Genomic DNA, 22,107 nt, shown 5'->3' on the forward strand with positions numbered 1-22,107 from the left:
AAAACCTGGAAATTGAGCTCTCATATGATCCAGCTATACCACTCCTAGGAATATACCCTAGGAACACAAAAATACAATACAAAAATCTCTTCCTTACACCTATATTTATTACAGCACTATTTACCATAACAAGCCTCTGGAAACAACCAAGATGCCCTTCAACAAATGAATGGCTAAAGAAACTGTGGTATATATACACAATGGAATATTATGTAGCCATCAGGAGAGATAAAGTCATGAAATATATATGGATGTACATGGAACATATTATGCTGAGTGAAATAAGTCAGAGAGAGAGAGAGAGAGACGCAGAATGGTCTCACTCATCTATGGGTTTTAAGAAAAATGAAAGACATTTCTCAACAATTTTCAGAGACAAAAGAGAGTGATGAGTTTAGTTAGAGAAATAACTACATCGCGAACTATCCTAACAATGAGAATGTATGAGGGAAATAGAAAGCCTGTCTAGAGTACAGGTCGGGGTGGAGAGGGGAGGAGAAATATTTTGGGACATTGGTGGTGGGAATGTTGCACTGGTGATGGAGGGTGTCCTCTTATATGGCTGAAACCCAACCACAATCATGTTTGTAACCAAGGCGTTTAAATAAAAAATATTAAAAAAAACACAGAAAAAACCAAATAGGACAGGAGAGGACACCCATGAGCATCTGTTACCCTGTTGTGACACTGAGATCATATCTTTGCTTCTGTAGCTTGTTTTTAGATAAAACTGTGACTGTCCCCAGGTAGAGATAGAAACTCCCAGCTCACAGAACCTTCCACTCTGAGCTCAGAGATCAGTGGCCTAGTACTGGTGTCACCTGTGGCAATGGTTCATGCCATTGAGATGTGTCCTTGACCAGCTGTGGCCATGTATTTACATTCTCATCTCTTGGGAAAACCAGGCCTCCTTCCTGCTCTCTGTCTCTTAAAGATAAAGCACCTCTGCATGCGAGAGAATCACCTTCCACGGCCTTTTCTGAGACTTGAGAACTGCAACCTGCCCCCCATAGCTGAGAGAAATGGGGAACAGTTCATTGGGGTGACAGAATTTGGGGAAAGAAAAATCCTGATAAGGACAGACACTCTTAAAAGAGAGAAACAGGAGTATCTATATCTACTGAGCTTTTGTGTTCTGTGCCACAAAGCAAGCCATTCTAAAAGGCAATACTTGGAGCCCACTTACCACCTCGGCAGGGCTTTTCAGATATTCATATATTTTTCTTCCTTCTGTATTTTGCTCCATTCCTTCATGTATTTTGCTTCCTTCTGAGATAACTGCCAAGTGTAGGATGAAAGCCGAATCAAATTGAATGGGTTTTGGAATCTGGTTTATGCTAGAGAGATCAGTGGGAAGCCAGCACTAATTATTAATAGAAATATTTGTTATTGTTTCCCCAAGGATCTATTTGGAGGAATCACCAGTGGAATATGTGCTGGTGGGTGAATGGGAACTCAGCACATCTGGGGACCTGAAAATCTGTTTGAGATGCAGAACCTCAGCACCTGCTTAGCTGTGAGCAACCAGAGCCTTTGATGTAGCAAGCCTGCTGCCTGCCACTGAGTGTATGGGAGTGGTGGGGGATGCACTGTATCAAAGATGCACTTGTTCACCTCGCTATTACTTTAATTATTCCAAATGTTCCCCACTACTCATATTGATCACCTAACTATAGTCTGGCTGTTCTTTCCTATTAGAGTAACCCAGGTAGAGCACTGTGGAAACACTGAATTATTCAGGAATGAAGTTTTGAGTTTGTTACATTAGAACTGTGTTTGCAGGGCCGGAGCAGTGGCACAAGTGATAGGGTGCTTGCCTTTCACGTGGCTCACCTAGGGCAGACTGTGGTTTGATCCCCAGTGTCCCATACGGTTCCCCAAGCCAGGAGCGATTTCTGAGCACATAGCCAGCGGTAACCCCTGAGTGTCACCGGGTGTGGCACCCCCCAAAAAATCTATTATGCTGAGTGAAATAAGCTAGAGAGAGAGATAAAGTCGCAGAATGATTTCACTCATCTATGGGTTTTAAGAAAAATGAAAGACATTCTTGCAATAATTTTCAGAGGCAAAATAGAGGAGGGCTGGAAGTTCCAGCTCACCTCATGAAGCTCACCACAAAGAGTGATGAGTTTAGTTAGAGAAAAAACTACATTGAGAACTATCCTAACAATGAGAATGTATGAGGGAAATACAAAGCCTGTCTAGAGTACAGGCGGGGGTAGGGTGGGGAGGAGGGAGATTTGGGACATTGGTGATGGGGATGTTGCACTGGTGATGGGGGCTGTTCTTTACATGACAGAAACCCAACCACAATCATGTTTGTAATCAAGGTGTTTAAATAAAATATTATTTAAAAAAGAGAAAATAAAATAACTGAGCTTGCTATTCTTTTAAACTCAAGTTCTCTCTTGAACATATACCTTTCTTTTTCTTTCCCCTTACATCATTCTAAGTTTCTTTCAATAAAAATTTTATTTTTTTCCACTAAAAATAAAGTAATCTTAATGGATTTGATCCAAAGCACTGAATAAATATGATACTAAATAATTATCCTAATTATAATGCTTATCAATGATGTGGGATTCCTCTTTCTTCTGAAGTTCAGGAGTTTTCTTGGTGTCATTGCTATCAAGAATTATATCAGCAAATGGGAGCAATAGCACTGTGGGTAGTGAAGTATTAATTAAATTACTAAGAGTCCTGGATGGTTGAGAATGATGGTGGATGGATAGGGGAGCCTTTCCTCGATCTGCCCCCATATCTGCACCCCCTTCCAGCTGGCAGGTCTAAGGTTCATGGTAGCGGTGAGGAAATGATCCATAAGCAGTCAGTAGAAGTCAGGAGACATGCAGCTTTATTAAAGGCTCTAGCCACAATGTGTGGCTTCTAAGCTAACCTTATAAGCAACCTCCTTAAGCTGCCTTGCATCTAATCTTGTCACTGCTCTCTACATCCCACGTCCTTCTCCCGAGGCTTCTCTAGCTGCCTCTCTATGAATTTCCCTCTGAATCTCCTTTCCTTTACCCCTCCCCCAGGCCTTAATTACCAACCACAGACCCCTCCCAGCAGTGGGAGGGTCTCCCTCTCCAGGTGAGATAGGAGGAAGTTGTGAGGAGGGTTTACGGGTAGGGCATTTTCTTTGTGGCAGACTGTGTTTTATTCCCAGCTTCCCATATATTTCTTTCTTTTTTGGGGGGGGGGGAGTCACACCCGGCGGTGCTCAGGGGTTACTCCTGGCTGTCTGTCTGCTCAGAAATAGCTCCTGGCAGGCACGGGGGACCATATGGGACACCGGGATTCGAACCAACCACCTTTGGTCCTGGATCGGCTGCTTGCAAGGCAAACGCCGCTGTGCTATCTCTCCGGGACCTCTTCCCATGTATTTCCCCTGAGTCTATCAAGAGTGGTTTCTGGGTGCAGAATCAGTAGTGATCCCTATGAGCATGAATGTGACTCCGATGAGTGTGTTCCCCAAACAAAACAAAACAAAATAAGAAGAGACATATTGGTTTAGCTCTGAGTCTGGAGAAAGAGCAGAGTGGATATGGTACTTACCCTGTATGTAGCTGACTCATATGCTTCTTTGAACTATACCAGGAGAAATTCTGAATGCAGAATCAGGAGTAATCTCTGAGCATCACTGTGGCTCAAATAAAAACAACAAGAATTGTATTAGTTTAACCCTGAAGAAGATAGGTGAATAGATAGACGTCAATGCATTGGGGAAAGTTCCTGAAGATGAAGTTTGAGCAGTTAAATCCTTTATGGGCAGATATTCCTCCTGTTCTACTGTTGAAGAGTGTGTGTGTGTGTGTGGTGGAGGAGTTGGTGAGGAAGGAGCAGTCCACTAGGGTAATATTTCACAATGCATGCATGGGTCACAAAAGACCCAGGGCTCTATGGGAAGGCACTAAATATGAGCATGTTTCAGCTGGGGAACATCACAGTTCATCACATGCCAGCTTTCTAGTTATAGGCAAAGTGCAACTTTCCATCTCTTTAAAACTGTTTGAGTCAGAGAGATAGTATAGTAAGTTGGTATTTGCTTTGCACACAGTTGACACCAATTTCATCTCTGGAATCCCATATGATTCCCTAAGCCCTGCCAGTATGATCCCTGAAACACAGAGCTAGGAATAAGTTCTGAGCACTGGTATGGCCCTAAATAAATGGATGAATAAATAAAATAAAATTATTCATAATGATAGTTTAGGTAACACAGTTATAGCAGTATTATTCTTTATGTAGTAATATACAGACTACCCTTCCTTCAAATAAGCACCACCAATTAAAATTTATGTTTAGGGCCGGTGCAGTGGTGCTAGCCTAGGACGGACCGTGGTTCGATCCCCCGGCGTCCCATATGGTCCCCCAAGCCAGGAGAGACTTCTGAGCGCATAGCCAGGAGTAACCCCTGAACGTCACCGGGTATGGCCCAAAAACAAAACAAAAAAATTATGTTTAATTCTGGTCCTCTGTATGATTGCTCCATTGTTCTACTTCTTAAAAGAGTGCTAATCACTATCTACTGACCATTTATTTTTTTATCCTAGAGTCTGATGTTTTATTTATTTATTTATTTATTTTTGGGGGGCACAACTAGCAGTACTCAGGGGTTACTCTTGACTCTATGCTCAGAAATCACCCCCCAGCAGGCTGGGGATATGGGATGCTGGAAATCAAACCAGATCTCTCCTGGGTCAACCACGTGCAAGGCAAACACCCTACTGCTGTGCTATCTCTCTGGCCCCAATAAATTCTTTATTTAAGTAGTGTGGTTACAAAAATGTTTGTAGTTGTGTTTCAGTCATCAAATGTACACCACCTTTTACTATTGTACTGTTTCTTTCAGTTCTGAACCTATTACCATCTGTTATTTTTGTAGTTGTTTACTTATTTGTTTGTGTTTGGTCTTCCATTCAGGGAACATAATTAAACCAGGCTCAACAAGTTTCATTACACCAAGGCCCAATAATTCTTATATGAATAGATACCATGGAAATAGAGATATATGAACTATTATTTATGGAATACCTACTCAGGCATATTTAGGCATTATATGCCTATTTCCCCCTGAATTATATATATATATGTCAATATATATTCTCTTCTAACACTCACAGTAAGTGATATTGTATGTCAACTTTATTATTTAAAACTTAGATCTAGCTGGGATGTGGTTTAATGGTACAGCATCTGTCTTACAAATCTGAGGCTTGGGGCTCAATCCTGACACTGAATAAAAAAAAGGTGCGATAGAGGTACATTGTGATAGTGCCACAATCTGAATGTATTCAACACCACCAAACTGTGCATTTAATGGTTGAGTGGTAAAACTTGGGAAATAGGTTCAGAACATTTAATTAAGGTTGAGATTAGATTCAAAACCAGTTGTTTGTCTCAACGTTTCATTCTTGTTCATTGTACAAAGAAGGAAAAGGTAGAGAAATTTGAGAGTGACGAAAGGATGCTGAAGAAAACATAAAGAGCTAAAGGTAAGATGGAGGTAAGAACTGGAAGTTAATTTGTAATCAGCAAAAGATTCAGTTTTACCTTTTAATGAATTTCATTGTTAGTTATTTTTTACTTTCTACTGTGCATGGATCACAGAAATTTGACAGGGGCAGCCAACATTAGTAACAAAAATGTAGACTACTTGAGAGAATGACATAAACTTCTCAGTTAAAAGCTATTTTCTAGGGGCCAGAGCGGTGGCGCTAGAGGTAAGTTGTCTGCCTTGCAAGCGCTAGCCTAGGACTGACCGCGGTTTGACCCGTCGGCGTCCCATATGGTTCCCTCCAAGTCAGGAGCTATTTCTGAGCGCATAGCCCTGAGCATCAAACAGGTGTAGCCCAAAAACCAAACCAACCAAACAAACAAAAGCTATTTTCTATCAAAATGAAGATTCCTCCTACGTATATTTTGGCTAATACTACCACCTTGCATAGCAATCTGAGATTTTATTAATGCCCAAGAAACTAGGATATAAAGCTGTTAGTGAATGAACTTATTGATCAGTATGTGATTTTGAATTTTCTTAGACTTATTAATTTTTTTCTTTGGCCTAGAAACCAGGAAAGACTCTTGGGAAAGATGTCTTGGTAATGAATTTTTCAACTCTTGCTGACAAGCCATTGGAAATTGCATTAGGTCAGACTCTGGTACAGTCTGATAAAAGCTAGAAGATATATCTGATGCAGAAAGTGTTGTTACTGGCATCTGATAGATCTTGGCTGAGTGTGACCTCACTGGAGATATGATAATAGAAAAGATGTTTCTTTTTTGATTGATTCTTACAACAGGTTTGGGATTTAATTGAATTTTGAATTGTCAAATTTGTTTGTATTGTGTGTATTTTTTGCAACTTTTTAAAGATGTCTTTTGCTAGTACTCAAGTTTTGCTTCTGGGTCTCACTTGGGGGTCATTCCTGGTGGGGCATAATGCAAGGGCTTGAACCTGGTCAACCACATGCATGGCAAGCGGCCTGCCCAATGCACTATATCTCTGGCCCCTAAACTTTGTGTTGAGCTAGAATCTTAGCTGATACCTGAAGTTAAAATACTCATTTTAGTCCTGATCTCACTTGATAGATGAGGACATTTTTCTTTGGGTGCCATTCAGATACCTGAGAGCACACACATTCTAGAAATGGACCTCTTGCTATTCTCAACAAATAAATCCCAACACTTTTCTGGTTTGGCTTTCCCATCTTCATGAATATTTACAATCATTCAACACTCAGATCTGGAATCATTTTCCCTCTGCATGGCCTCCACCTAGGCCTGCTGATCCTACTTCTTGCATGTCTAGGACATAGTCTACCTGCCTATATAAATCTGGATACCCCTGAGCTCTTCAGCATTTACTCCTCAGCCCATTCCATCTCTGTAAGCTAGTACAGAGTCATAATCCACACCAAGATGCTCACTCTCACCTTTAAAGTTTCCCTCTTGATTAGGTAGAGAAGAACCTATTCCATGGCATGATATATGTGAAACTATATTCCACCATCCTAGAATAGTGCTCATGATCAGGGAAGCCTTTAATTGGTGCACATCAGGGTCCATCCTGTCCTGTGCCAGGCCTTGTTCAGGGTTTGGAGACTCAGCAGAGGACAAGGCAGGCCCCATTTACAGACACTTTTCTCCCATGGGAGCAGATAGACAATAGACATGGACATAATCAGATGAGTAATTTTAGGAATGAGCTAGAAGTACCCCAAAAGACATCATTTGTGGCATGCATCTTCCCTTACTACTGACTGCTCTCACATCACAGATATGAGTTATTTCTAACAGGTGCTTCTCAATGAAGTTTGTAGCACAAGAAATTTATTATTTCTTGTTTGTCTGTCTTCCATGCCAGAACATCCTAGATTGGCAAGAGCATGGCCTATTTCAACAGCATGTGGTCACACCTCAGTGCCTTGTGTTGCCTAGCATATGTTTTATGTTTAATAATAAATGCTTGCATGTGATAAAGGAATGCACAATCTTTTATTGAATTGATTGGTACGTTCTTACCTGATTGGATGAAAGTACAAAAAAAAATAAGCCTGCTGCGGTTTGGAACTGTTCAAATATGTGCATTCTTTTATAAGAACTATATTGAACTTTCAGATACATTCATTGATTAATTTACTAATTTTATGCAGATAATAAAACAGCACAGAGTGCAGGTTTCTAAGTTTTTGTTTTTTTCTTGCTTGTTGAGAAAAGCAAATTGAGAAAGGACTTTGGAGGACTTTGAGATGGGAAACCATGTTCTGCAATGGAAGAATGGCTATGGATGCTTTCTGGGTCATTTTAGGTGGATGTAGTAGGGTCCCAGCAATGCTGTGTTAATAGCTTGTTTGGTCCGTTCACTCTCAGTGTATTCGGTCAGACTTTGGACTGTTCCTTGTTCACTCCTGCCAGGACTGCTGGACCTTCCAAAAAGGAAGACAAGCAAGCCACTGACCTGTCTTCCATCCACACTATGCTAAGGAGACCAGTTTCTCTGCCTGTGCTCTGCAAAGTAATCAACTGAAGTAGTGCCACCTTGAGTAAATGTGCTTCCCCTCCATTCCTCTGCATTTTATTTTTAAATTTTATTTCTTTGTATATAGTCACCATGAAAGTATAAAGTTATTTGTTATTGGGTTTCAAGAATACAATGTTTCAATACTGATTCCCTTCACCAGTGTCCACTTCCTCTACAAATGGCCCCCCACTCTTTGTCTCCCATCAACTACTATGCTTTTTTACAGGAGGTGCTTTTAAAAATTTTTAAGTAAGATTTTGCACTGTGTTTTATAGTACAGTTGTTGATAGGACTTCATACACAACACTTTCAGCACCACCTTCTCTTGGTTCAACTCTTCTGTTCATCATAGATGTTGACCCCTCCCAGTCCTGTTCCCCAACACCCTCATGTAGAATGTTTCTATTGAAGACCACTTCTTATGTTTTTTGCTTCCTTTGCCTTTGTTATTTCCCCATTATGGTTCTTAAGTCCTACATATGAGATCATTCTATGTCAGTCTCTCTCCCTCTGACCCATCTTCACGCAGCACGATGCTCTTCAGGTCTTTCCATATAGCAGTAAATTACTTTACTTTAACTTTTCTTATGGTCAAGTATATGTATTGACCATGTATATGTACTGTAATTCGTTTATACAGTCTATTTTTGGTCACATGTATTGTTTCTAGATTCTGGCTATTGTGGATAGTACTGAAAGGAACATGGGGGTGCAAATGCCTTTTCTCTATTTTGTTTTTGGCTCTTCATTTCAGTTGCTGGGTCAAATAAAATCTCAATACCTAGATTTTTAAGGAATGTCAAATTGTTTTTCAGAAAGGCTGAACCATTCAACATTCTCACTAGCAGTGAATGAGTCCCTTTTTCTCCACATTCATGCCAACATTGGTTGCTGCTATTTTTTAATGTGTACCAATCTCTGTGTTGTGAGGTAATATCACATTGATATTTTGATTTGAATCACTAATTTGATGATTAGTGATGCAGGAAATATTTTTTAAAATTTGTATTGTGACCAAAGTGCATTACAAATCTTTCACTGCATCATTTATGGTACATAGTGACAATGAATGAGGGGCATTCCCACCACCAGTGCTGTCCTCCCTCTGCCCTGTTCCCAGTATGCATCCCATATCTCCCTCCTTTACCCCCCAGAATGCTAGTGCAACTGGTCTCCACCTTATAGCTTGTTGTAGATTGAGCATCCATTCCACCTTCACTGGAGATAAAAAGGATAAGAAAAAAGGAAGAAAAAAATTTGGTGACAACTACCAAAAATAAAGAAGAGAAAGAAAAAAAGAAGAGAAAAGAAAAATGGAAGAAAAAGGAAAAAATAGACCCGGCAAATAAAAATAAATCTCTAAATAATAACAACAAGAGTGAAAAAGAAAAAGTGGAAGAAAAAAGAGAAGGAAAATAAAGTCAAAAACTAACAAATCAAAACAAAACAAGAAAAAGTATGGGTGCTGGAGTGGCAGGGTTTGGTGTTCCTCCCACTTTTTTTTTTTTTTGCATAAGCACAGAAAGCATTGGGGAAGAAGGGAATTCCCATGGCCTAAGAGATTCAGGGTTTTTCCATCCTTGAAGCATACCATCATGGGATCAACCCCTGGATCTATATATACTCATTACCCCATCCCAAAGACTTTTATGTGATGCCAGGAAAGTTTCCTCTTGGTTGTGTGTGAGAAAATCAAGCCACTGTAGCTAGCGATCTTGGTATTTGTGCGGGTTATAGGTCAGGGTCTAGGATAGAGTCTCTAGGTTCTAGAGGTTCCTATTCATCGTTGTTGTTGTGTTCAGTCTTCTGCAACACTTGCTCCCTGTTTTCGTTCAGTCCCTAAGCCAAAGCCTAGGATATTATGGATCCAAAGGTTCTGCTCAGTCTCTGTTGTCCAAGTTGGACCTCTGCAATAAACATCTTGTTGTTGTTGTTTTTTATGTGTCCTGGGCTACAGCCTAGGGTAGGGTCTTCCTTATTAGTCCCAAGGTATGTTCTGTTCAGTCACGGTTGTCAAAGTCAGTTTTCTGTTGTTGGTGTTCTTATTTTTCACAGTTCAAAGGATGATATCCCTTCTGATTTTCATTTAGTGTTAGGCAATGTGATAGGACAGCCTGGTCTTAGGTCAAGTTTTCCTTTCCTCATTGTCATTAAAATTGGCACAAGTTGGTGTCAGAGCAGTGTTATAAATCTCCCAATGGAGCTTAGTTCCTGATGGTGTTTCCTGGAGCTGTATCATTTCTACATCAGGGATCTGAAGTTTGGGATTGGACTAACACACTCCAATCTCCTGGGGACTGCGTTGTATCCACATGACACATGTTCAGGATGGGAGGCACCCTTCTGCTATAAGTGAGTTCTTATCCCTAGAAGATAAGATCTTGTTTCTGTGTCTATCCTTTTTTTTACTGTGCCCATACAAAAATGTATGGTGTCATACTGTGTTGCTGGCGCTATTCTGGGTAAGAATGACAGGCTGCACACACAGTCTCTGTCGTCTGGTTTTGTTCTGAGCTTTTATCCAAGTCAAGGCTTTTTGTACCAAGCAGCACCAAGAAATGGTAAGGATAGAGAAAAAAAATGTATATATTAAAATAGAATAAATAAATAAAACTGAGTTAAAAAGAAAAGGTATTTGAATAAAACAAGTGGTGGAGGAGGCTACCTGTATATTTAGGAATATACATCTTAAGATGTATTGTTATACAGGTATTGAGCTTCCATAGGCAATATAAGACTCCCAATTAGGTCTTTTGATATATTCTTGTGAGGATTCACAGGCCTTGGAATTGAGTTTGAAAGATGCTTTGCTGCATTACAAGACCATATAGTGTCTTTGAGCTGGGGGATTTGCTGAGGCTGATTCCTGTATCGTGCAACAGATTTGGTGGGGGTGAGAGGGGCCATCAAGCATGAGTCAGCAGGCGTGCTGGTTGTAGTTCTTTGCCGAGGCATGAGAACAGAGACCCAGAGGGTGTCTTTCACTGAGGAGTTGGAAGGTGGTCTGTTGGGGCAGGAGGTCAATCTTGGTGCCTACCAAGTTAGGAACTGAGGGTAATGAGGGTAAAATTAGGGGAAGATAATGGATCAGGATTGGGAGATGAGGGGATAGAAGAGACACAGGTGTAGGGGAGAGGCAATACATGACAGGGGCTATATACTATATATATTCAAATATATATATATGAATTGTTTGTGATTTTTGGCTTGGAGTCAGTACGGAAAGTCACGTTCACATAAAAAATGACTTTAAAGATCTATTTAGTGTTATCATCCAAATCTTTGGCATTCCATTTCCTTTCCTAGGAATGGTCTAGAATAAAGAACATTTTTAGATAATGCTTATGCATATTTGTCATACGGGCGCATTGCGGTTATGAAAATGAGTATTAGTAAGAAAAGACACTGCTGCAGGGGTTCCAGTATGAATACAGGAGGAGTTTCCCTCCTCCCCACTCCCCCCAGAGCCCAGTTGTCAGACTTGGCCCTGAAGACCAGTCTGGCATGGGGGGGATCTCGGTCTCCTGGACTCAGTGGTCAGCCCAGGAGGCCATTGGCCAGCTGTAATGCAGGGAATATTTTTATGTGCTTTTTAACCATTTGTCTTTATTTTTTGAGGATGCTTTTTTGTTTTGTTTTGTTTTGTTTTGGGGCCACACTTAGTAGCACATTCAGAATTTACTCCTGGAAGACTTGGGGGGGCCATTTAGTATGCCAAATGAGTCAAACCAGGGTTGGCCGAAAGCAAGGCAAATGCCTTACCCTCTGTGCTATCGCTCTGGCCCAGAGGTAGTTTCTTAAAAAGATTAATGATATGATGAGTGGGAAGATATTCAAAGGATTACAGTGCATGATTACATGCAAGAAACTTAGGTTTTATTTTTGCTTGTCTCAACAAGAGTGACATCCCAAGCACATAACTGGAAGTAGCCTTTGAGTACCACTGAGTGTGGCACTCTCCTACCAAATAAATGTCATGCCCTTCAGAGTAATTTTACTACATAATTTTTTTTATCATTTTATCCAATGTATGAAACTTCTTGTGATAGAATTTGAATTCCAAGAAGTTTGCTAATGTTTTCTTATAATACCTGATGCTTTTGCTAGTGGTAATTTTAGGTGTGTTTCAGAGTTTCTGTTAGAAACCTTTGCTTTCCAAAAATTCTTGGTGCATATATACTTAAGAATGTATGTATATTTAAGTTGTATCTTTAAGCATGTATTGTTAAGTTGGTCTTTTCTCTTTCTCTTAAAGATAAATGATGCTTTATTTATATTGTCATTTATCTTAAAGATAAATGATGCTTTATTTATATTGTCATGCTCATGGATTCCCATAGAAATGAAACAGTTTAAGCATCAGTAGCTGGGTCCTCAGTGCAAAGAGCTATAGCCAGAGAACATGGTGCTATTGTATGGATCTGGGCTTATGTGTGACCCTACCAGTTTTCTAGCCATATTTGCCCCTTTTTAATCCTAATCTAATGTTTATGTCTCAGGTCACTTAGTACCAAGCCACCTAGACTGGGTATTGGCTTCTTGTTGTCTGGGTGGGCATTTACTCTTTTATTCAGACTCAAGCATAGAAGCTATGTTTGCAGATCTTTCACCCCTCTCCCAGCTCCTTATCAAACAAAGTGCCCCCTACATATTTTGGGGGGAGGATAGTAGTGGATTGGATATATTCTAGCATTACTCAGAACTTGTTTGTTGACTTATGCTATGGATCACTCCTGGTGATGCTTGGGAGACTACAGGTGGTGCCAGAATTTGAACCCAAATTAATCACATGCAAGACCAGTGCTTGTACTATCACTCTGGTTTAAAAATTCTGGGTTTTATTCTTGGCTAGACCTCCTCTTCCCGTACATACATTCCATTCTCCAACTTATGGGAATAGAAGATGAGCTAGTAAGGAGCACCTGGCTCAGGAAAATGAATTACACTGTGAACCTTGGGGGACAATTGAGCTCCACAAAGATTCACAAGTCCCACTTGTCTAAACAAAAAGAAAAAGTCCCCAGATCACTTGCACCGGAGGCAACATGGAAAACCGATGGAGCTCACCCCTGGCAAAATTCCAGTTCCTAGGGAGATACTTCTCAGTAAGGAAAATATTTCACAAACCTTATTTATGATAGCTATTTGACTGTCTAAATCTCTGAGCTTGGCATGTTTAATATGAAAGCTAAACTCCCCTAAGGAGAGAGAAAGAACCACTTCCTATTGCGTCATGTTACAGAATAGGGCAGACCAATAGCCCGAGATCAGCCTGAGGCAGCTTAATGGGGTCTAACACTCAGTTCCATGTGTCTGCCTTGGTTTTTCAGACACGAAAGTGTTTACCTTTGATACAGTCGGGAATTGGGAACTGCCAGACAAAACACAAAAAACTGAATAACTCAATTTCTCCATTTGAGAAGCCTTTAAAGACACATGGGTGAGTTCCTCTTGAGCATTGGTGTGGTTCACCCGCTAGCATTTCAGCAGCCAAGACCTACATCCAGAAGGTTGGAATTGCCAGAAAAAACACAGCTGTTGGTCTAGAGTTGAGACAAACCGTATGCCGTCTTCTAGGCAGGAGGAGCTGGGAAATGGCTGCAGCTTCCAGGCAAGTCTTCAAAGAACAAAATACAGCCCTGGCAGGCAACTAGGGCTTCTCTATGTCCACCCCAAAAGGCTCCCAAATGGCCATGGTCACTCAGAATATAGCCAACCTTGATACTTCTGTATCGATTTTTCAAAGAATTTCCCTAGCCTAAGTGTCAGATACCCTTCAGCCAAGTTTTCCCTTAGCCTTCAATTCTCTTGCTAGTATTCTATCTTCTTTTGGCTGTTCACGAAGGATCCCAGTGACCTAGCAACTGAGGCTTGGGGGTTTCATGCAGACAGAATGGGACTCTGGAGTTTGGGACACTATGCCAGAGAAACTTAGAGGTTTCCAGGAGCTAAACTGAATTCTTGGCACATTCTAGACTTGGATCATCCAAGTCTCTGGCTGTTCTCACTGAGCTGTACCAATTCTGCAATGATTTTCATACAGGTAAGCCGATAGAATATATAGGGACATTTTCTAAAGTGATACAAGATGTAACACACCATGCAAAAAAGGGTTTATCTGGGCTGGAGTGGTAGTTTAGTGAGTAGGCTGTTTAACTTCATGGGGCCAATTCGGATTTGTTCCAGGCACTTTAGTCTCCCTCGCCCACCAGGACTGATCTCTGAATACAGAGCCAGGAGTAAGTAAGCCCTGAACACCACTAGGTATAATATTAGCTCAAAACAAACAATAAAAGGGGGTACTATTTCTAAAAATGTGGATATTTTCTCAACTTCCCTTATTATTAGGGTGTACGTTCACTGGTCCAACCCCCTTACCACACCTCTCCCGGAATCACAGAGCTTTTGACTGTTTAGTGGAAATTCTCGAACTCACTCCTGCTCTAGTCTCTGTTGTATAGATCTCCGGGATGCTGATTTGTTCACCACATTCTACTTTCTAGAATCTTCTGAAAAAAGCTGATCAGAGTCTACTCACACTGCTTTGTGCCTATGAACATATACTAAGCATTTGCTCATGCTTCCCTTGTGCTTCATCCTCAGAGAACGCTGCTCTGCAGGTGATAAAAATGAGCCCATAGAGTCTAGCAGATGCAGCTTTGGAGACATGGCTAATAAAAGGCAGCTGAGATGTAAATCTGTGCTCTGGGGAACAACTCCCAGAAGCCAGGCATTAAGTGGAAGCACCCCTGTCCTTAGGATATTCAGGCTCATGAATGAATTGGCGCTGAAGCCATTATAGGGCCTCTCTAGGGCCCTTTCTCCCCAGTTGGGAGTCTGTGGTGCTGGTAGGGTGGAAATCTCATCTGCAATGTCACAGAATGATCTTTCAGTTCAGAGGAGGCACATGGCTTTTTTTTTTTGACCTTGTGAAAATGGTTAGTCCATGGGTCTGAAGTGAATTATAACCAGACCCGAGAAGCTACATTTTCTGAGTGAAAAATTAAATGGATTTCTCCCCAGCTTCTCCTAGCCAGTGACATCAAGAAGCCCATGAATGGCTTCTCTTTAAACAACTCTTTGCTTGGGACACAGGGAATGTGCAGTCTCTGTGGATGTCCCAGATGTGAAGGGACAGTTACAGGAGCAGGATTTTTGATTTGGCTTGCACCCCTCTATGTTGCTTATTTGTTTTTTATTTTAATTTCTCTAGTTTTAGGGCTACATACAGATGTGCTCAGTGCTTACTGTTGGCTCTGTGCTCAGGGATTACTTCTGGCAGGCCTGGGGACCATATGCAGTTCTGGCAACTGAACTTAAGTTGTCTGCATGTAATGATGGAAGCTTATCTGCTGTACCATCTCAGCCCCTGCACTGCTTGTTTAATTTCAACCAGTTTCTAAAATTTTCCTAGTCCCTTGCTCAGGCTCCTCACCTGATTTTCTTTTTATTTTTTTTCTTTTTCCTTTCCCTTCCTTTTCTCTTCTTGTCTTGTCTTTTCCTTTCCTTTCCTTTTCTTTAATATCATTTTTCCTCCCCTCCCCTCCCTGCCCCTCCCCTCTCCTCCCCTTCCCCTCCCCTCCTTTCTTCTCCCTTTCTCTCCTTTCCCCTCCCCTCCCCTTCCCCTTCCCTTCTCTTCCTTTCCCCACCCCTCCCCTTCTCTTCCCCTTCCCTTCCCTTCCCTCCCCTCCCCTTCCCCTTCCCTTCTCTTCCTTTCCCCACTCCTCCCTTCTCTTCCCTTCCCTTCCCTTCCCTCCCCTCCCCTTCCCTCCCCTTCCTTTTCTTTCCCTCCCCTTTCCTTCCCCTCCCTTCCCTTTCCCTCCCCTCCCCTCCCTTCTTTCCCCTTCCCTTCCCCTCCCCCCTTCCTCTCTCCCTCCTTCCCTCCCTTCCTTCCTTCTTCTATTCTTACATCCGTTCTCTTCCCTTTGTTTTTTACATTGATGGGGATAGAGATTTAACTGATCTGTCAAGCATGAAAAGTTTGTGTTTTTATTTATCCATGCAAAGTAAAACTGGGTGTTTTTGTTATTGTTTTTCACCAATTTACTCTATTTTTAGTGAGACAATGGACTTATGCTAATGTTTAAGGACAAACATTGAGAAATATTTCAAAGTAGAAAGGATGGAAATGTCCAGAATGAGTGATTATGCCACATGTTGGAAAGAAAGAGAAAGTATGCGAAGATAAATTTTTCTTACTTTTAACATTTCCCCACAGGTAGATCCTGAAGTGCTAGATGTAATTATCTTGGTTGGAAGGCCTAGGATAAAGAAAACAGAAATCTGAGTGTGTCAACAAATTAGTTAATTAAGCAAAGTAGGTGGCAATGTGGAAACAAAATCATCATAAGCAGCAGGGTGGTGTGGGTGAAGGTTTCAGCAGTGTTGAAATAAAGTGAGCATGGCAGGATCAAAATACTACAGTTCTGGACACCAGATCTAGACTTGGTCAGCCTCTGTGAAAAATGGAACAAGAAAAAAGTTTTTAAAAGTGAAATTATGTAATTCAAGAACTCTTCTGAGTATACACATACCTTTGAAAGGAATGAAATGAAGTCACAGCTTTTGCTGAGCCCCGGGTAGATTGGTCGAGTAAAAGTGGCATTTAAAAGGGTCTCGAGATTTGTGCCATCAGCATAAAAGTGGCAGTACAATTAAAAACAGAAGCAAAAGGATTTGGATAAAAGGAAAAGCTAGCAAAGAGCAGATGTCCATGCCTTCAGCTTGCTGAGAAATGGAAATTGGAGCTCTTTTCCAGTATGAGTTACAAATATTAGGACATTAAAATGCATGAAACATGACACTACTCCCCCCTTGCCATGTTTTTTATTACTGATTTAGGGAGGATTGGGATGCGCAGAATGTAGGCAAAAACATCTGCTCTGGTAGGAGAGATAAGGAATCAAGAGAGACGAGAGAGGAGGAGGGTCATATGGTGACTGTGTGTCTTAAGGCCTCAGCATCATTTGGAGGTCCACACACTTTACAAAAATCACAAGGATGTCTGGCTGTGAGTTGTTTTCAGAGCCAGCTTTACTCTGGTGAGTGTGGAGAAGCCTGCCTACCCTCTCTGAAAGATGCTTTTATTGGGCTTCTATGGTGCAAGCAATCATTGACAAGGCAGCTGCCTTTTCATCAGTTTACTTTTCATAATACACGACTGGCATAAAAAGACCCTTTTTCCCCCCATGTCTCCAGATGAACCTGGACCTTTCTGTGTGGACTGGCATAGGCCTCTTTAGAACCTGGTGTCCACTGGCTCCTGAGAATGAGCCTGCTTAGATGAGTACATATTCTTTCCCTTCCAGGAATTATTGCAGTCCAAGTCTCAGTGTCTGTAGTCAGACAAGACTGTGATTCTGTGGTGGCCAACTTGTCAAGATTCTTGTTGCATGTTTGGGAAACAGAATCTGTGCTGCCAAAATCTCTTTGTCTCGTCAGAATTCACAGTGAAAGTAAAGAGACATTTTTTCTTCTCCACTTCTCATTTTCACTTGAATCAAGATGGCATGGTAGTGATTCTTGGGTCAATGACTTCATCTAGATTATTTTGTGCTCACACAATATTCTATTTCTGGGAATTAAAATGGTCCTTACACTTATGCTTAAGAGAAAAAAGAAGAACCAACCAACCTCAAAACCAAAATACAACTTGCTCTCAGTCTGTGTGGTTTTTTAAAATACATTTTTCTGTCATCTAAATTGTGTGTAGAAAGTTCTGATTCTGAACTCTCTCTACTTCCACTATTATCTTACAAGTGTTATGACTCTAAAGAGGTAGTGTATGATAATAACATCATTTTGCTTTCAAGCTATAAGGTTTAAGGAAGTGTATTTAGCTTCCTCTATTTACCAGATTACATCTAAGGAAAAACTATTGCAAGCAAAGTCAAGGGAAAAAATTTTGTAAAGTTTTATATAGTATGTATTTTATAAGGCTAAATCTATATGCATATATAAACTAATATTACATAGTTGTATAGTTCACCTTTGGACAAAACAATATATGTTTTAAAACATGGTTAAGTTAAATTGCATGAAGTTACACTAGTCCAAGTTAAGAAATCTTATCCTCAATGGATAGAAACTAAAAGACTTTTCTCTAAAATCTGGTATAAGACAAGGCTTCTCCCTATTGCCACTCCTATTTGACATAGTATTGGAAGTACTTGCCATAAGTAAGAAAAAGATATCCAGAGCGTTCAGATAAGAAAGAAAGAAGTCAAGCTCTCACTGTTTGCAGATGACATGCTACTATATTGAGAAAACCCTAAAGACTCTACCAAAAAGCTTCTAGAAACAATAGATTATATAGCAAAGTGACAGGCTACAAAATTAACATGCAAAAATTAATGGCCTTTTTATATACAAATAATGATAAAGAAATGGGCCTTAAAAAGGAATCTCACTCACATAGTGCTACAGAAACTCAAATACTACCTATACAAAGAAAATTACAAAACATTGCTTCAAGAAATAAAAGAGGATACAAGAAAATGGAGACACATATACCCTGTTCATGGATTGGGAGAATTAATATAATTAAAATAGCAATACCCCTCAAAGCATTGCAATTCCAAACACTCCTGAATTCATTTGGAACAACAACATCCATGAATAGCTAGAAATCCTTAGGGAAAATAAGATGGAAGGCATCACTTTCCCCAACTTTACATTGTACTACAAATCAATAGTCATTAAAACAGCATGGTATTGGAATAAATACAGACCCTCAGATCTATGGAATATACTTGAGTATTTAGAGAATGTTTCTCAGACATACAGTCAACTAACCTTTGATAAAAAAAAGTAGAAAATGCAAAATGGAGCAAGAAAAGCCTCTTCAACAAGAGGTGCTGGGACAACTGGTCAGCCACATGCAAAAATACAAACTTGGACCTACATCTAACACCATGCACAAAGGTCAAATTTAAATGGATTAAAGACCTTGATATCATACCTAGAACCATAAGGCATAAAGTAGAACATGTAGATAAAATACTCAATAACATTGGGACCAAAGGCATTTTCCAAGAGGAAATATCACTGTCCAAGCAAGTGGAAGTAGAGATAAATAAATGGACTATATTAAACTCAGAAACTTTTTGGGGGGGATTTTTGGGCACACCCGGTGATGCTCAGGGGTCACTCCTGACTATGCGCTCAGAAATCACTCCTGACTTGGGAAGACCATATGAGACACCAGGGGATAGAACAGAAGCTGCTGCATCTCAAAGGAAACAGTGACTAGGATACAAAGGCCAACCATAGAATGGGGAGAAACTATTCACTCAATACCCATCATATAAAAGGCTAATTTCTAAGATATACACGGGATTGACAGAACTTAAAAAAAAAATCTAAGCTCATCAAAAATGGGGAGAAGACATGAACAGACACTTTCTCAAAGAAATACAAATGGCCAAAAGACACAAAAGACACTGATCATCAGAAAAATTTAAATCAAAACAACAATAAGGTACCATCTCACATCACAGAGACTGGCACATATCACAAAGAGCAAGAACAATCAGTACTGGGGTAGATGTGGGGAGAAAGAAACTCTCATTCACTAATAGTGGAAATACTGTCTAGTCCCACCTTTCTGGAAAACAATGTGGATATTTCTCAAAAAACTGAAAATTGAGTCCCATATGATCCAACTGTACCACTCCTAGGGAAATACCCTAGGGACACAAAAACACAATAAAAAATATCCTCTCCATGCCTATGTTCATTGCAGTGTGATTTACAACAGCCAAAATCTGGAAACAACCCAGATGCCCAACAGAGGAGTGGCTAAAGAAACTGTGGTACATATACATAATGGAATACTATGAACCTGTCAGGAAAATGAAATCATAAAATTTTCCTATACATGAATGGACATGGACACTATTATTCTGGGTGAAATGAGACAGAGGGACAGAGATAGACACAGAATAATCTCACTTATCTGTGGGATTTAAGGAAAATAAAAGACAATATGGTAATAACCAGAGACAATAGAGATGAGAGCTAGAAGGACCAGCCCATGATATGTAGCTTACCACAATGATTGGTCAATGCAGTTAAAAAATAACTACATCAACAACTATCATGACAATGGTAGTGAGTGAGAAAAATAGAATGCCTGTCTCGAAGACAGGCAGGGAGAAGGGGGCATTGCTGGCAGCAAGGTTGCACTGGTAATGAGGGTGTACTTTTTATGACTGAAATCCAACTACAAACATGTATGTAACCATGGTGCTTAAATAAAGATACTATAAAAAAAATACATGGTGAAGAAAACTCTGTAATAGAGGCCAGAGAGATAGCATGGAGGTAGGGCATTTGCCTTTCATGCAGAAGGTCGGTGGTTCGAATCTTGACATCCCATATGGTTCCCTGTGCCTGCCAGGGGCGATTTCTGGGCTTGGAGCCAGGAGTAACCCTTGAGCGCTGCCGGGTGTGACCCAAAAATAAAAATAAAAAAAAAGAAAAGAAAACTCCATAAGCATAATAATAAAAATGTAAAAGTGTGTGGAAATATGTGTGTTATATATGAATAAGTATGGTATGTGTATATGTACATGCATATGTGTATAGTATAAGTGGGTAATCTCACAAAACATATAGATGTATATTCATGTGTATATGTATACTCGTGTGTGTATGTGTAGGTACAGATGCATGCATGTGTCTGTATGTATATCTGTGTGTGAAAATATCTGTTAATGGGCTGTGATTGGAGGAGAGGTGCTGGTTTGAGACACTGGAGAAACTGTGAACAGGAAAGCAAAGTCCTTGATATGTCCTGATCCTTTACATGGGTGTGGGAGATGCCATTGCTCAGAGCAGTAGTGATTTAGAGGTGGAAGATGGATAGAAAAAGCTTGGAGAAAGATGCTATCTTGACTACATTCAAAGTATATCCTAGGGTCATAGAGATAGCACAGGGGTTAAAGCTGTTGTCTTGCAAGTAGGTTGATTCTCAGCACTGCATATGGCTCCTGAGCATTCCCAGGAATAAATCCTGAGCACAGCTTCATGTAGACCTGAAACAAAATGTATACTTTCTGCTAATTTAATAATACTCTGTATTTATATTTACATATTTCTATGGATGCATATACATCCACAGACAATATATGCATGTTCTTTGTCCCAAGAGTAAGTAGAAATGTCCTCTGTTCTTTGCATTTTCAAAGTAATGAGTAGCAGAGATGTAGCTCAGTGGGAGATTATTTGTCCTGCATAGGTAAGGTCCTGGGTTCAATCCTTGATACCACAAATAAGAAAAAAAATTGCAGCTAGAAATGGGCAGTATATTTTCTTATGTAGTAGTAGAATTAAGCCGCCTTTATTTATAAATTACATGTCAAATGTAATTTTAAAATCCATCTATATGAAATTTTCTATACAGATGAGTACATTTAAAACTAATAAAATATGTATATCATTTAAAGCCATACCCAGCTGTGATTATGTGATTTTTTTTAAAAAAGCCAATCATTATTTTAGTGTTCACTTGAAATATTCTGATTGAATGAGAAGGTAAATGAAGCAGCTATCAGGAGCAGGAAAAAACTGTGTATATTGTGAATGCATCAAAGAGTGCACTTGAAAGAATTACACAAATACTTGGGGGGAGATTTATGTAAATATAATAGTTTAGAAACTTAAATGCAAAAATGTTCCAAAAGTGGTATACCATTATTCCATAAATATGTATCATTTTAAAAGTCATGCTGAAGACATAAAGCATTTCTTCTCAGAATAAATACTATTTAATGAAAATAAAAAACATCTCCAAAGTATGTTGATTGCTAAGTGTTTACATCAACTACGTCTGATTCAGTAAAAAATAAACAAGGATCTTTTGATGGGGAGGATAAATAAAGATAGCTTTTTTCTCCTTCCAAAATTGGTAACTTAAGTAGATTTTTCAAAGGTAGAAGTAAACTTAAGGAGATGATGTAAGAGCAACTGAATAATAGAGTATTTTCTTAGTCATATTATAAGTCTTAGTTCAAAAACTAACTCTACATTTCCTCTTACTCTCAGAAGTGGGACAGAGTTCAGAGCTAAATGCAATGTTAGTA

The 22,107-nt window shown here is 39.9% G+C and overlaps 1 protein-coding gene across 1 annotated transcript in view; it reads left to right on the forward strand.

The window, feature by feature from the left end:
• The first annotated feature begins 11,544 nt into the window (after nt 1-11,544).
• BCAT1 (branched chain amino acid transaminase 1) overlaps nt 11,545-22,107 on the forward strand; it is a 647,504-nt gene continuing 636,941 nt past the window's right edge. Inside the window, exon 1 of the mRNA XM_049783823.1 lies at nt 11,545-11,548. The gene's annotated coding sequence lies outside the window, so the exon portion shown is untranslated. The remainder of the gene's footprint in view (nt 11,549-22,107) is intronic.

The sequence above is a fragment of the Suncus etruscus genome, chromosome 11 (assembly GCF_024139225.1).
Source record: "Suncus etruscus isolate mSunEtr1 chromosome 11, mSunEtr1.pri.cur, whole genome shotgun sequence".
NCBI lineage: Eukaryota > Metazoa > Chordata > Mammalia > Eulipotyphla > Soricidae > Suncus > Suncus etruscus.